Source organism: Seriola lalandi, unplaced genomic scaffold (genome assembly GCF_002814215.2).
Source record: "Seriola lalandi dorsalis isolate HSWRI2012SDOR001 ecotype SW California unplaced genomic scaffold, Sedor1 jcf7180002054346, whole genome shotgun sequence".
NCBI classification, from domain to species: domain Eukaryota; kingdom Metazoa; phylum Chordata; class Actinopteri; order Carangiformes; family Carangidae; genus Seriola; species Seriola lalandi.
Window position 1 is genome coordinate 809,012 of NW_019524899.1, and position 13,016 is coordinate 822,027.

At 41.4% G+C, this 13,016-nt stretch overlaps 1 protein-coding gene across 5 annotated transcripts in view; it reads left to right on the plus strand.

Moving 5' to 3' along the window:
• The window catches only part of tanc2b (tetratricopeptide repeat, ankyrin repeat and coiled-coil containing 2b), a 141,044-nt gene that overhangs the window by 38,580 nt on the left and 89,448 nt on the right, over window positions 1-13,016 (plus strand). The window contains exon 1 of one of the 5 annotated variants that reach the window (XM_087174395.1): window positions 10,225-10,440. The exons of the other annotated variants lie outside the window; for them this stretch is intronic. The gene's annotated coding sequence lies outside the window, so the exon portion shown is untranslated. Of the gene's footprint in view, window positions 1-10,224; window positions 10,441-13,016 lie in introns of those variants that run through there. 5 annotated transcript variants of the gene reach the window in all.

The following is a 13,016-nucleotide window of genomic DNA, read 5'->3' on the forward strand; positions in this document are numbered from 1 at the left end:
TCCCAGCAGACGAGTGCTACTCTTACAATCTGGCTCCTCCACTGAAACATCTGTATCAAGGCAGTTTCCTACATATCTGCGTGCTCCAACAGACACCACCACTTTTTTTAAAGCTTTATTTAGACAGATAATTTACACTTATGTCATGAAGGTGAGACCCACCCAGATATAAATACACACAAACATGTTTTTCATTGAGCTGTTCCGTCCCTTCCAAGGACATCCGAAGGACTGGTTCTAGCAAGTCCGACTTATCAGCTTACGACAGACGGAGAGTGCCCGAAAGCCACATCCGTCTGCTGCTACTGTGGGAGGAGCACTCGGCTCAGAGGGAGGACTTGCCGCTCTGAGTAACTGCCCCCTGTACGTGGACGCACTGGCCGCTGAAATTGGTCTTCGGTTCAGATGTAAGATCGCGGGATAAGATGATCATCCTCCGTGTTTGATGCAGTTACAAGCGAGCTTCTGGCTTCAGGAATGGCAGAGCTCCAGAGGGGAACAGGCACGCTAATCTGAAGACAACAGATGAGCCAGCTGTCCCCTTGATCTGCACTGGAGAAATTGTTTGAGCCCCAAGTTACTAAGCCGGTGAATGGCATTTTTTAAATTGAATAACACAGATAAGCGGCTCTGATTGTGACGATGCAGACATGTACAAATCTCTGTCACGGGAATGGGGTGTTATCTTGTGGGAAACTACACTGTGCAGCCTGTTTTGTCCTCAGACACTATCATTAATAGTTTGAGTCAGTCTCTAACTTGCTGCTATTCTTCTCAGTCCAGCTACTCTGAGATTAATCAGCCGCCGTTCAAGCTCTGAAGTGAATGTTCACTTGAGAGAGCCTATAATCTCACAACCTGAGATTCCGGCTGTTTAAACAAAAAGGACAAATGTCTTGGAGCTACTGCAGCAGCGGTGTTTAGATATCAGATACACTCTTCGTCTTTTCGTTAAGACACAGATCAGACTTCAGCGTGTCGTATGTAAGGCTTTCTCTCCGACAAAAGTGGCCCATTGTTACTGTTGCCTACGGCGGTTTCATGTACAGTTATACTCGCCTGGAAAGCTGAAATGTGAACAAGAAGGAAAATGTCCCCTCATGGTCTTAGGATATTACACTGACTTTCTAGCTTGAAAATGGAGAAGTGTGTCAAGCATTTGTTTCATTTTTGTGGTGTTATGGGTAAAGATTTTGACTGCCTCTCTTTCTTGTTCCCATCACCAGGGGTGGAGAAGTGGGTCTAGACTTGAAACAAAGTCAACAGCCTGACACCGCAATTACAGTTTATGGCATTGGCTGATTGGAAAATGAGAAATGGGGTTGAAAGGTTGGACAGCGAGCTGTTGCATGACTAATACGCGCCGAGAGGGGCCCGAGCGTGGAAGTTGAGGAGCAAGATGTAGTGTACGCACACGTGCACATCCTCACCGGGAGTTGAAACTAATGTGGATTAACAAGATTTTTTTTTTTTTTTTTAATTTACTGGAAAACAGAATAAAAAAACGTATACCGGCTCATAATATCCAGCTTCACTGTTTTAACCCATGACACGTTGGCATGCCGCATCATCAGCGCTACATGGACCCACGTGGGGAAGCCAAATAGAAATGCAAGTCATGCTTCACTTCACTGCACCTTATGTTTAATTTATCTCAGCTGCTGTTTGCAAAAAAAAAAAAAAAAAAGCCTTAGAAAAATTAACTGATCTCTAGCATTAATAGTCCAGACTGTACCTGGACCTCGTTATGTCATAAATGGTGGTGAACAGACAGAAACGGGACAAGAAGAGACAGCTTGTTCCGTAATAACATGGGACTGTGCGGCTGCTGCGTTTTAACTGCTAAGATTCAAAGTAGGACACAAGCTCAATGCACTTCTGCTTTAAGTTGTATTAATTTTTTGATGGACCTGGGAACTGGATGGACCACAGTTACAAATGATCTTGTACAAATAAAGAAAGGCCACATATTGTCTATACAGACTGGGAACAGTTTGCAATCAGCAGATGTATTTAACTGTTGAAATTCAGCTTTTGGATTCAAAATCTGCACTCACACAGTGATTAGTCTGCTTTCTTCTCATGCCTTAAGTATGAAGTATGCATTACTTCCAGCTATCTCAGTGCTGTTTGTACGTGTTGTGCCGTTGATGCACTGAGACGTTTGCAAGGTCGATGGTTCGACATTTGACTGTTCCAAATTGGCCTCTGTAGATTGTCGAAGACTATCTTGCCAACCTGTTCTTCCGCAGAGATGAATCACGCTGGCTGTCATTTGAGAGCATTCAAAAAGGCAGAGATATACTAACTTAATACCTCCTAATACCTCCAATTCAAATAAGGGCTAATTAAAAACGTCAGTATTCTACTGAACACAGCCCTTGCATTGTCAGCCCCCCCCCCCAGCAAGGATTCATCCACGTTCCGCCCTTCATTCAGACGTGGAACGTTCCAGTAACTCGACAAGTCTGAAGGCAGCAGGTGCTTGACAGGAATCAAATTGCTCCCCCCTAATCACGGCACTCTAATTGATGGCTCATTTTCCACAGTGGTGGGGAAATCTAATTAGAGATCATCAGATCAGCAAACATGCTTTGAGCTCTAAGGCACAAGGAGTGACACAACAGCCAAGCCTAATGCAGTGTAAACGCAATTATTGTCAATCTTAAACTGCAGATAAGCCCACTTGCACAGGGCAATTCTAGTAAAAGTCAAATAATAATAATAATAAGTTTTGCCTTTTCAGATACTCCAAGTATCTTTCTGTATGGATCAATGGATGTGCTGAATTCAGTCATTCATGCTTTATTACTTAGATTTGAATAATTCTACAGTTTGGCTTCTTTGTGCTTATAATATGACACATGAACCTAAAGTCCCTCGCTCTAACTACCATTATGTTGTTAAGTATTCCTCTGCAGACTCATTATAAACCTATAATTACTGTTTTCCAAAGATTTTAGTGGTTAAAAAGATACACGACCTTGTATTCTGTCGATCTTCTGGTATACTTAACACTGTTGATGGATGGAAGGTATGGACAAGAACTAGGTACGTTTCAGTTAATTAAAAGTGAAAGACTTGTAGCCAACACATAAAAGAACATTTAGGTTGCTGACATCTATGAAAAACTACACTGAGGACACGTGGGCCTAATGCATTAGCAAGCCCCCTCTTGACTCTGATGTAAATCAACAGTTATATCCAGATCTATTCAGTCAATCATTTGCGAACCATCTTTGCAGCCATTATTTAGTTGATTTTCATGTTTGCTTATGTATCTGTGATTGCTTTTTATCTGTCGCGTACTCTCTGCACTTTAAAATCTAATAAATGCAATGGGGGGAAAACATATATGCAGATGTTGCAAATTTACATATATATTGCTACTTACATGCAAATAAAGCTATGGAATATCTAGGGAACATTAGCGACTGCATTGACTGCATAGAAATGAATCATTCCAGTGAGTAGAATATTATCAGATAGATGTGAGAGGCCACAGGAGGAGCAGCAGCAGCAGCTTAACATGCACTGATTCTGGCTGATCTCCACAGTGCGACAGATTGGCACCTACTGCTCCACAGAATGGCCCCTTCCTTCCTGTATTAATGAACCCGGGAGGGGAAAAAAAAAAAATGAATGGAGGGATTTCAGTGGATCAGGTCCTGTTAACATGCGGGAACACTGTACTCCTGCAGAGGGATATCATATTTAGCCCTTCATTCACTCCAGACTAGAAAATGTTCAAGTTACTCTGGTTGCAGACCCAAATAATACCTATAGATACATTGACATTTTGGGATCTGATTGATGCTATATTTTAGGGCTACAACTTATGATTTTTTTTCATTATCCATTAATCTGCTAATTATTTTCTCAATAATCGATTCATTGTTTGGTCTAAAAAATACCAGAAAATTGTGACAAATGCCTGTGAAACCTCCTAAAACCTGCAGATGCTTTGTTTTGCACAACCAACAGTCCAGAAAGCTATAAATATTCAATTAATTGCAACAATATAAAACAGAAAAACAGCAAAATCCTCATATTAGAAAGACTGGAGCCAGAGAAGTTTAGGAGTTTATGCTTAAGAATGACGATTAATCAGTTGAATAAACAGTCGCAGCTCACCGGCCAGTCATTTCAGCTCTACCTGATTTGTATTCAGCTGATGCTCGTGTTTTTCTGTTGTAATATTCTGCTGCTCTCTGGCTACTGCAGAACGTACATTCATCTGTAAACTCCTTTTTATCTCACACCACGCCTCAGTAACCTCCATATGTCTTAATTCCCTTTAAACGTGAACATTAAGATGCTGAGTAAACACAGATTGTAGCCGGCAAAGCAGACAATGAATCTGTGAATCAATATGGTGCGCAGCTGTCGAGAGGAGCTTTAACCTTTGGTTACTAAGGACAACAGCCTGATGTCTACAACATCCTCGAAGCTTCGCTGCGATGTGTCATCCTTCAGCTTTTGACATTTATTTCTGAGCTGCCTTTACGCGGCGGTGACTGATAAACGCGCCAGAGTAAAGTTGCTGAATCAAGAGTCTGTCCGACTATGAGATGCCTTCTTATGTAGATATATGCACGAGTATAATCTGTTTTCCTCATCAGAGCTCAGGAGGTAAAGTGTTTACGAAACTGTCAGAAAGTGCTTGTTTTCGGCTCTCGAGTTTGTCTCTTCCCCCTGAGGATCGTCTCGTATAATTTTCCCTTCTCTCTAGAAAGCTCATTATCATTTATAAAGTCTGTTAACTCTGTCTGTGAACTCAGTGTGGAGTTGGTCTGCAAAGGTTTTAGGAGTGGCGACGAGAAGGGTCCTCAGGAGGAAGACCTCATCACTTCCTTGCCTGTGGCCTCATCAGCTTTCTCCCAAAACAACAAAGAGCAGGAGAAGTTAGTCCTCGCCTCGGGTCAGAGCCGGTATCACCAGTGTCAATCAGGTGGACGACACGGCCCCTCGAACCTGCCAACCTCATCAGCAGGCACCTGTGGCCTCGTTGCTGAGTAACCATGGTAACAAAGCTGCAGCAAAACGAAGAGTGTGCTAAAGGTCAAAGACAATTCAGACGACCCTTGGAGAGGGCTAGGGGGGGCTGAGAGACGATGTGCCCGAAGTGTCAGCAGCGGCACTCTCCTATCTCGTAGAGTGTGGGAGGCACTTATGGTCCCATCATTACGGCTCAGTGGTGCCACTTGATGCACATACCACCCTTGTCACAGCCACCCGAGTGACCTCCTTAAAGTCCCTCAGGCTCAAGAATGTGACGGTTGAGTCACGGTTAGCTCTGGATGACATGGTCGAAATCAATATCATCATATTAAAGAGTAACTTAAGTCCAGTTAAGTCTTTCCACAGAATATCAAGAATCCGATCCTCCACACACACTCCATGATCTTGAAGTACGAGGCAATGTTCACCACCATCAGGACACATAAACGTGTTTTAGATCGTATTTTCTTTTGCATATTTTCCTGGAAATATGGTTAAAATTTGAGCTACATTCAGACATAAAAAAAAAAAACATTGCTACTGTCATGACTTATTGTTTAATGACACAGTAAGACGTCATTAACGTTTTCAGTAACACCCGTGCTTTCCCTACTGTGACAAATCAAAATGTCTACAGGGAAAAATTGGCTATTTATTTATGTTTTTCCTTTAATTTGCTACCTGTCTTCATAAGGTACATGCACAACTTGAAAGATGAGCTCTAACTGTTGAATAAAAAACACAATACTGTCAAGTGCATTCTTTGCTGTAATAGCGGGCACTCACTGCTGCTAATGGTGCTCAGCTGCACATTGTTCCTTTTGTATCACCATCATCGCAATAATCACAGTGAAGCACATCCTGTAATGGCTTTTTTTGCTATAGTACACTCTGATGTGTGAAAGATGGCGTGAGTCATGTCTGAGTATGTCGAGTCACCAGTCTGCACTCCATATTCAGCAGTTCTGGATTGATTGCTGTCATAAATCTATATTAAAGGCCTGATGCATGTCTAAAATCAGTCCAGTGCATGTTCGCCCTGAGACTGCCCTCAGCATGGTCTTTGAATATCCAAGTGAGGTTGACGCTGGCGGTGGTTTTTTGACGACTGTTCTCACCTTATTCCTAGTAATTTAACTTGTCCGTGTAGAAATACAGTGACATTTAAATGGAGACCAGGGCGAGAGTCCCTGGCTGCGTCTCTCTCACGCAGCTCTTTTGTAAAGGGAACCGTGCTTTCCAGTTCTGGCAGTAGGGAGTGGGCAGCATGAAGCGTGGGTAAAGAAGCGCTGGTCTAACCTCTCCTCCACTCTCTGATCACAACGTCAATAGTGGGAACTCTTACTTCTGTTCGCTCTGTCTCCGTGTGTCCACTTCCCTTCCCCTACCTGCTCTACTCACTTTCCTGCTATCCCTTCTATGGACTTTTCCTCTTTTTAGTTTCCTTACATGAAGTTTCCTCATTTCACTCAGGCTCTAGGTAGAAAATTGTACAGAGAGTAGACTTTGATGGTGTATTGTTATGTGAGAGCATGTTGCATCTTTACACTGGATCTGTGTCAAGTCTCTACGTTCACTGTTGGATTGAAGGGACGTGTTCATGGCTGAAGTGTGACTGATGTTTAGCAGTTAGCAGCCTTACTGTGACCTAGATCTAGTGTCCTTTTCTTAGGTGGCAGCTGAGAGGGATAGTGTTGACAGTGTTTTATGGTAATGGAAAGTGATAGGCCTCAAACATGTGATCACTTACAGGTCAAAGGTCAAGGTCACGGTGGTGGTGTGTAGCCTTACTGTGATTAGTTGATTAGTACCTGTGCCCTGATTGGTTGGTAGCCTGGTTTGTTGGTTTGTACCCGTGCTCTGTTAATTGATTTGTAGCCATATTCTGATTCGTTGGTTGGTTTGTAGCTGTATTTTGATGGGTTGATTTGTATCTATTCTGATTGGTTACTCGGTTTGCAGTTGTATTTTGATTGGTTGGTGTATAGTTGTGTTCTGATTGGTTGATTTTTGGCAATTTGTATCAACCAATCAGAATAAGACTACAAACTGACGAATCAGAACAAGGCTACAAATAATTAATTTGTAATAATAATTCAGTTATCAGTTAATTGAAGACTTACTTCAACTTCAGATCAGTTCATACAGGCAGGTGCGGTACCTGCTGCTCTTCTGTTATATGTGAACATGCGTAGAAGTTGTGTATCTGTCTACATACCTCACATAATGTTACCCTGTGCCCTTGGTGGCAGTGTTGCATTTACTAAACCTGACTATACAGAAAACTGAATTTTCAGCCCCTGGAAATTAATCTTGATGTGAAAATTAATTTGGGAAATAAATAAACCTGAAAGCACTCAGAAAACCACATGCATGCACCTCTGCCAAGTCTGAATTTATTATTTTAAAATGCACCTAAAACTACTGTAATTACTTGTTCCTTGGCCTGTGGCCGAACTTTCTCCCACATTTCATTCACATTTTTTAACAAGCTTCAGAAATGTCCTGCTAACTAAGAGGAACAAATGGGAACAAAAATATAACCTCATCCATGGTGATAATAATAACCTTTGTGTGTTTTGCAGGACTCACCCTAAAAATCCTGGACATAATTTTACAACCAATTAACAAGAAAGAATGACACACACAGTGGTAGACTGTATGAAGCAGTTCATGATAAAATATATTTAAGAGGTCGTTTGAGCCAGTTCCAATCCTGAGGAGCCCTTTTTCTCTACTGGTTACCCAGGACAGTAGACACACTCAACATGTAATAGAGATTTTGAATATAAGTATTTCTGCAGGCTTCCCTGAGCTACTGTTACCCATAAGCCCTCCCACTGTGTCCCAACACACAGTACAATTTCATATATCTTCAGAGAGACACGTTTCAGCTGTAAGTCCCTGATGGGCACTGAGCTCCCTAGTGTATTATTTCTTTGTGATATTGGATCTTTTAAGATGTCGCCTATATCGATGTCATCCATATCTATATAGAAGAGGCAGGTAGACTTTAACAGTGTCTTCTGTATGACTAAAATAGAATAAAGAGGCTGTTTGAGACATGGCGTATTGAATGTGGACTCAGGAGAATGGATACTGTATATATGGTGGTACATGAACCTGCTTCCCTTCATTTCTCTCTTGTACTATCTCGCCATTATTGTATGATGCAGTTCTAGGAAAATGATTAAATGTTCATGTTTTATGTGGCTGTTGTGTTTGGTGCCGAATGAAAAGTATTGTAGTTAGGGCAGAACCATTTGAGGAAAATGTGTAAACATGTGTCTAAACATTATTAAACAAGATACAATTTATACCAAACATAATCACAAATTTCTCTTGATACTACATGGATAGAATCTGTGAAAATAATCCAATTACATCAGTTGCATAAGTCAAAGAGAAGTCAACTTCTTAGTAAACTTGGCTAGTTTTGGCAAATCAAAAACTGATATTACCTTTAGAGGCGTATGTGAGATTACTGACCACTGTGCAGTTGTAATCATGACACTTGAAAGTGGCTTTAACTAGCAACATCTTCAAAATTGGCTAGTTTTTGTAATTATAGCAAACAGCTGCTAAGTCACATCTGACAATGATGCAATTGACCGCTCCGCACTTTGGCCGCCTATGCTAATGCTAACGTTAGCTTCACAGACTGACAGCACAGACCGCTTCATTGCCCTGAATGCAGGAGGTCCTGATTTAGAGCTTTTGAGGTGATAAGCTAACCTCCACTCTTCAGTGTTTAAGTGTTGTTTATCTTCTACAACTAGCTAACAAGCTATATGCTAGGTAGTTGTCTGAAACACAACAACTGACATTAGGCAATCACCCAAATCATTACTCTAGAGAACTCACCATCTTTGTCCATCTTTCAGGACATACAAAAGAGGTTTCCTGGAAGATATTTTGACGTGTCATGGTAGGACAAGCGCAGGTGTGAATAGTAAAATTAATGATAGCTGAATTCCAATTAGCTTCTTTGGTTTCATGGTCCTGATATTGTGCATGCTGGCTCCCTGTCACGCTTTAATAGAACGTGGCCCTCGTTAAAGTTATTAGCAACACCTGTGCCTTTCCTACTATGACTATCTGCTGTGAAACAGGTGTTTGGTTATGCAGGGAGCACATTAACCAGGCAACAGTTTCTTCTTTTCTTTGGTCAACTCGTGGAATTAATGAAATTGGGTACAGTGGAGTAAATTTTTTTTGGCAGTGGTCACCTGTGAAATCAACAGATACCGACTAAAATATGTACTTCCTACAACATGGTAAGATGCTGTTAATTGTGTAAGGTATAATTAATATATAGCATATATGTTTTAATATATTTTTATTAACAATGTGGTTAAGTGGTTGATCGAGTGTAGTGTAAAAGGGAATATTACCTTTTCAGTTCTTTTCTGCTCTGGAATTTTTTCTTTCAGCTGTGTTGTTTTTGGCCACATGGCTCTTTTTTTCATTGACAAGTCTTTGATATAACCACTGTACACTGTCTGCCCAGCACCTAATGGTAGACGGACAAATTTAGTGACTACCTGGTGAACAAAGTGGAGCATTTAGCAGCTAAAGAGTCAGATATTTCCCTCAACAGTTGGTGGAGACCAAAAACAGAGCTAAAAGGAGAGGTGGCTTGAAACATGCTAATATTGCTCCATGTCTGCTGGGTGTATATCAAGGCAACTGTTTGCTAACAAATTCACTATATCGACTTTATGAGGCGATCATTTGTTAATGTTATGTTTACAGTTTGTTTCTGCTTGTGGCCAAAACTATTAAGCAAAGCTTATAATCGGTCCTTCTGCGGTTTGGATATTTCCCTCTTTCAAATCTTGATTTTGATATTAATCATTTCATTCAGCCTTAGCATGATTGAAAGTAGAAAGAATAATCGCTCTAAGAGATCGCTGGCTTTGAAAGAGTTAAGGAATTCTACCATGGCTGAAAGAGGAGAGAGAGAGAGAGAAGGAGGATGAGGGAGTTATTGCCGCCAGAGAGCCGGTGGAGGAGGAGGTGGAGGAGGAGGAGGAGGGGGAGAGAATGAGAGCGAGAAAGAGTTGCCTGTCTGCCTGAGAGTGTGTGTGTGTGTGTGTGTGTGTGTGTGTGTGTGTGTGTGTGTGTTTGTGTGCGTGTGTGCATGCGCGGCTCAGTGAGTGTATGCGTACTGACACCTGGCGCTCGCCCTTCCCCGCTGCTCACATTGTGGAGAGCTCTCTGCCTGTCTGGGCCATTCTTTACCTCCTCTCTCTCCTTCTTTTCCCTTCTATTCCCTCCCTCTATCTTCTGTCCTCTTCTCTCTGCCTTTTTTTTTCCCCCTCATGTTGTTTTTTTTCCTCTTCATGCCCCTACAGTCTCCTCCTTTTGTTTAGGATCTCCCTTACTATGGTGCAGGATTTTTATTGCCTGGGCAGACGAGGCGCTCAACTGACAAAGGTGAGCCGGATGAATCAGGGCGGGAGAGTGGATGGATGGATGGATGGATTGCATGGATGTAAATGATTTAAATGCTGGGATCTCTGAATGCTGATGTGAACATAGGGAGTGGTGGAAACTGGCTTTGGAGAGAGACACTATTCATGAGGATTCAGCTGTTAATTGTTTGCTATGATTTTGGTCGTCTCACGGTGCAGGTCTGAGCAGCTCTGGATTTCCAAAAGGCACTGTGTAGGCGTCTCGGGGTGTACTTTGAGAGGTGAAGGGCTTAAGTGTGTGATTTAAGAGCAGTGCTGAGGGTCCGATTTTTGACTGGCGTCAGCAGCACGTGTCAGAGCCTTTCTCTGACTGATTTGTTTGCTCTGTTGTGGGTACTCTGCTGGGTGTCACCTTGACCCAGGTGGTGGGCTTTCTCAGCAATCAGTGTCTTGCCGGCATCGTGCCACACCTTGGACACTCTGTGTGTGTGTGTGTGTGTGTGTGTGTGTGTGTGTGGCTGTAGATAGACACTGAAAATAAATTTAGAGTGACAAAACTGGAGAGGCTGTGGTGTCTGACAGATGGCCATTAGAAGAGAAAATTGTGTGAGCGACAGAAATGAAAGATCAGGTATGTCTTGATGGTGATTCACGCTCTTTATGTCCTCAAGTTTATTAATAACACAGAGTCTCTCTGCTTGCTCTTGGTGATTGGTTTCCTCAAATTTATATCACCTCTCTCTGGTTTCACCTCTCCATCTTTTTTCCCCCACACTCCATCAGCCCCTCTCTAGAGTTGGGGAACAAACCTACAGAGTTTTTTTTATACTAACCAAAAATGTCTGTTTATATACTGAAAGCTCCCTTTGAAAGCATGGTTAGATTGTAGTTTTGTTTCCTTATTTTTTTGATCAGATAGTTCCAGATTTAAATCAGAATTTGGCTAATTTTAGATGTTTTGTTTAGGATTTCCCGTTAGGATTTAAAACTTAAGAACTCTGGCTTTGTTCAAAGGTTTTATAGAAAAACACAATTCAGAAAAGTGTTGTTACGGTTCTGGTGCTGAAACTCGGGTAGAAATAATATAAAAAAAAGTCAAACAGTAACCAGTTTGACCTCTGTCTTTCCTCTCATCCATTAAAAACACTCTCAAATGCTCCACAACATTTTCTCTCTTCGCCCTTTGCTCTTCACCTCATTAGTAAAACTACTTGAACAAATGTTCATATTTTTTGTGTAAGTTTTTTGTAAGTTTCCAAAGTTGAAGATCCAAACAAATGCTTTGTCATATTATTAGTCTTGCTTTCTCGATCGGATATTTCCTGATATAAATCAGAATTTTATATAGGATATTTCTGCTGCACTACAACCTGAATGTTATACACGATTAGTCAGACAATCAGACAGGTTGCACATAAGCCAAATGTTTATCCAGATGATCTAAAATGACTTTATTTAAAGGTAAAACTGAAAGTGAGAGCGCCTTAAATGCTGTCAGCCATTCCTCGTTGCGCAGGTAGACAGGTATGTTCGGTTGAAGTTAGACCCGGAATTTGGTTAAACTGTGGTCTGCAACTAAAGATTAGTTTAACTGTTGGTTAATCTGCCGATTATTGTCTCGATTTCTTGATCGATCACAGTTTACTAAAGCACTAAGTGACCGACAAACAATCCAGAAGCTAAGATATTCGATTTACTATCACATAAGACAAAGAAAACCTGCAAATTCTCACAATTATTTTTGCATTTTTGCTTGAGCTTACTGATTAATTGACTAATCATTTCAGCTCTGATTAGTCTGATGGATATTTACCAGAGAGAGTTTGAGTAATGATTTTAGTGTTTAACCTCATTTTCTTCAACATGTCATAATGAGTTTGTGTAACCTAGCTACTGTACCTTTAAAAGTGATGATGGGTTAAACAATCACCTCGCAGCTTCATCCTCAGCAAAGTAAATATCAAAAAATAACTCAGATATCAGCACCATTGGCACTGCATCTGAAGATTTCTAAAGATATCAGACCAGCTCACCAGTCATCTCCTTCCTCTGTCACTCTGGTGCCTTCTCGCTCCCCCTCACTCTGTCATCACTTCACTTACTGTAACTGTTCCTCCTCTCTCGCACACTCTGTTACTCTCTCTCCCACCTACTCAGATATTTCTGGAGAACAAAAGGAGTCAGAAGAGAGGGAGATAAAACAGTAGAGCAGGGAAGGCTTAATGTACCAGCCCTGTGTAGGCTAATGAGTCTCCACCACTCCATCCCTTCTCTTCCTCCCATCCTCCTCTCCTCTTTCTCAAGTCCTTCTGTCTCCATTTATCCACATCATCTCATAACCAAACTTGTCCACCTTACTCCGTTAAGGTGCTCCCACCTTGAGGTAATTTCCCTCTCTGTCTTTGTCCTCTCCATTCATCATTGCTGCTTCTTTTCCTCCTCCTTCATCCCTTTTCATCAATCCATACACTCTAACATTTTCATCACAGATTCTTTTTACATCCATCCTCTTTTCTTTTCATTCCCTTTTGGAGTGGTTATTTTCTTCCTCCCCCTCATCCTCCTTTTTCTTTTTCTTTCTTTTTTTTTTTTTTTACT